The sequence below is a fragment of the Cyrtonyx montezumae genome, unplaced genomic scaffold, assembly GCF_038088225.1.
Source record: "Cyrtonyx montezumae isolate F1298 unplaced genomic scaffold, pur_monq_1.0 scaffold_11, whole genome shotgun sequence".
In the NCBI taxonomy this organism is placed as follows: domain Eukaryota; kingdom Metazoa; phylum Chordata; class Aves; order Galliformes; family Odontophoridae; genus Cyrtonyx; species Cyrtonyx montezumae.
In genome coordinates this window covers 10,435,045-10,438,406 of record NW_027071837.1, presented here as the reverse complement: position 1 = coordinate 10,438,406, position 3,362 = coordinate 10,435,045, and positions in this window count along the sequence as shown.

The window sequence follows — 3,362 nt, the reverse complement described above, 5'->3', positions numbered from 1 at the left end:
GTTTTGGGAAGTGGATATTTATTTCATTTCATGTACTTGGTGTAAGTGGGCAGTCCAACTCAAAAGAACACGTGCAAGGTGGACAGGTAGAGTGATACATTATACACGATCGCTCTTTTCTTTTGTTATTTATGTAAAATTAAATTCTTTCTACCTAGGTTTTAAAAAATCTCTTTTCTCCTCTGGGCTGAAGTGATTTATGCCTTCAGAAGGAATGTGTACCTTCTGGTTCCAGGCTGCATGGGACAATCCTGGGGCTATGAGCTGTGCTGGAAAGGGAGAGAGAAAGGAGAGAAAATGACGATTCCAGAAGTTTCCCTGTCTGGTATGATTTTGCTTTTTCGCTTTGTATTCTCTAGACAGTTTAGGGAGAGATGCTTTTCCCTATAATTTGCTGCCAGATGAATAACTCGAAAACAGAATATTGAGAAATCTTGAGAAATGGCTGAGAAATGTCTGAATAAGCTCAGCATGTTTCTCCACTGGGCTGTATGGCTTTTGTATTGCAATGAACAAAGAGGGCATGCAGGGACTTTGAGATGGTTCCACAAGAGTTGTATGCTTTGTTTTGATTTTTGGTTTAGTACCTGCTTGGCCAAATCACTCTCACTTGGGATTACTTGCAAATGTAGATAACTAGCATTGCACACACTCCTCTTTTTTTTGAGGTGTGATAGTTCTAGCTCACTAAATTCTTTCTGCAGCAGCTTTTTCTTCTTACGCTTTGTCTTGGCTTCCTTCCCTGAGTTGTTGATCCCTGTTGGATGCTATTCAGGGCTGGCTGAAAGGCTGTGATAGAGTTATTGGTGAAGGACATTTACGTAGAGGAACAATAGATCTCCATTATGGCAATTACAGGTTACAGTCTTGAATGCCTGTAACGGTGTCACAAGAATTTCTTTGACCAGACCTAATGTGTTTCTCCAGGAACAATGAAGTATGCAAAGAAGCTGGTACTACACTTTCCACTGCAAAGTTTTGCTTCTAGCTCATCTCTGGCCAGATAGTGATTTATTCTGGAGGGAAAGAAAGCCCTAAGAAAAGTAGAATAATGGAAGGGAAATATCTGTTTCGCCTTGCATCTAGAAAGAGGAGGAAAAGATTGCCTTTGGAGTTTTGTCAGGGCCAGTAACATGTAAGAGGCACAAACCAGGAATGTAGCAGACTGATGAAGGGCAGGAAGTTTATGGCAATAGAATAAATGTCATTATCCAGCAGTGATGGAGCAGGTCACTGCTTTGTTTCATCTGTGACTGGGCTTTAAAGAGCATGCTGACACCTATATGTGCACTCTCTCGTTCACTGTAGTTGCTTTCTTCTGGAGCTCTACAGACCTGATATGACATGTATCAGCCAGAAACTATAGCCAGGGTCACCCACCGTATGCCCAGTGCATTTCATGCCAGGTGCAATTTACTTAAATTATTATTATTTTTTATCCCTTGCTCTTGTTCAGCTGGTGGTACCTCTTAGACCTGCCAACCAACCGAGTCCAGCAAAGGGTGATCTGATTGATGGAGAAGTGCTGCAGTGTTATTCATCAGCTAAGGTAAGAGCATTCTTTCACAGTTATCCAGGTGGTTCTGCCATCTGATGCCAAAGTTGTGTGCCTTGACATGTGCTGTCCTGTGTCTTGGTTTAGAAGGCAGTCAAGAGACCTGAGTTCTTTCAAATAAATGGCTCAGCTTGGAGCACTCTGGTTCGATGTTCCTAAAGCTGCTAATCCTAATTAACAGCTTTTCTGAGTCCATTTTATACCACTCTAGCAGCCCAAGTGGGCTTTAAAGTGAATGGAAATGACCCCATGGAGAGCCCTCTCTGGAGATGTTGCTATGCCGACCTGCATACAGCAGCTATTAAAGTTTCAGTTGCTCTCTCCCATCCTGCAGTGCTGTTACTGTTGTATGTGCTCAGGTGGTGCCAGAATTATGGCTGGAATGGATGGGACCTTGGATGGATTATTTATTTTTCTGGAAGGTATGGGGAAGAGGGGGAGAAAAGGTTAAGAGTGGTAATATCATGTCAGGCAATAATATAAAGAAACACAACAACAGCAGCAGGAAAAAAAGAAATAGCTGCACAAACCTGAGATTCCTCTGGGAGGAAAAAAAAGAAAGGGTCAATTTTCTTTCCCCACAACCTTTTAAAAAAACCAAAACATGTTTTTTCCTAACCGTACCTCTTCATTGAAGGTCTGCAGTCAATAAGGCATTTCTTCTGGTTTCCTCGCCCACTCTGATGGGAACACTGAGCACCTAGCCATGTTACATCCTCTGCCACTTCAGGGGGTACATCCTGCTGCTAGTGGGCTGCCAGAGGTTGTGCTGTGCTGTCAATATGATTGATGCCCTTTCTCCAAAAGGAGTTTCTCTTGCTGGGGAGAAGAGGTCATGCAACCTCTCAGTTGACACAGAGCAGCAGAGGCAGCAACTGTAGTGTAGTGCAGCACTCATCTGGACACAATCTGGGGTGGCAGCCCCCACCCCAAACTCCTGCCATGATGGCAGAAGTGCTTCTGTCACCCTTCCTGTGCTGCAGCACAGAGCTTGAAAAAAATTTGGCCATGCTCATTCTACTTAAATTCAATCTTCCCAGAGCCCATAAATCTGAGGCATTAGGAGGAAGACATTATGAATATATTCTAGCAATATAAAAAGTAACGACTTAATATAGCTTTTTCTCCCCCCCCTTCATTCACAATCTCATGTTTTTAACATTTTGGCAACTGTCAAATCTTGAAGGGATATAATGTGTGCTAGAGAGAGAGAAGGGAGATTTTTCCCTTTCTAGGATGGTGTGAACTGAGCCTGCAGAGAGTTTCTCCCCTCCTAGATCTGAGCTTAAGCCCAGGGGCGAGTAATGACCATGTGCCTGCCTGCTGTGCTGTTCTAGGCTTGGGCAGAGACATAGCACATTTCAACTGAAAGAGAAGAACATCTTATTTTATCAATTGTATGAGGAGTCTGGCATGAAGAGGAGAAAGAAACCCACGTGAGAAGGGCCTTGAGCCATGGGGCCCCCTGGCCCATGTTCTGGGGCAGCTCCCAGGATGTGCTGGCAGCCTAGCCTTGCTCAGAAAGCAGCACAGTCCCTCACCACAATCTGGGTAAAAATAACAACGCGTCCTGTTAGCAATCAAAAGGTAGAAAAAAAGGAATATAAAAGCGTGCTAGAAGCACAATGATGTTATAGTTTGAGCACTGGCAGCAGCTCTGCGGCCTAATGGTTTCCATGACGATGGGGAGCCCCTGCTGCAGCCCTACTCCATGTGTGGGAGAAATGATCCTGGGGATGGCAAAATGCACACTGATGTATTGGGAAAACCCCAGGCAGCCCAGGACCACTGTGGGGCAGGAAGAAAT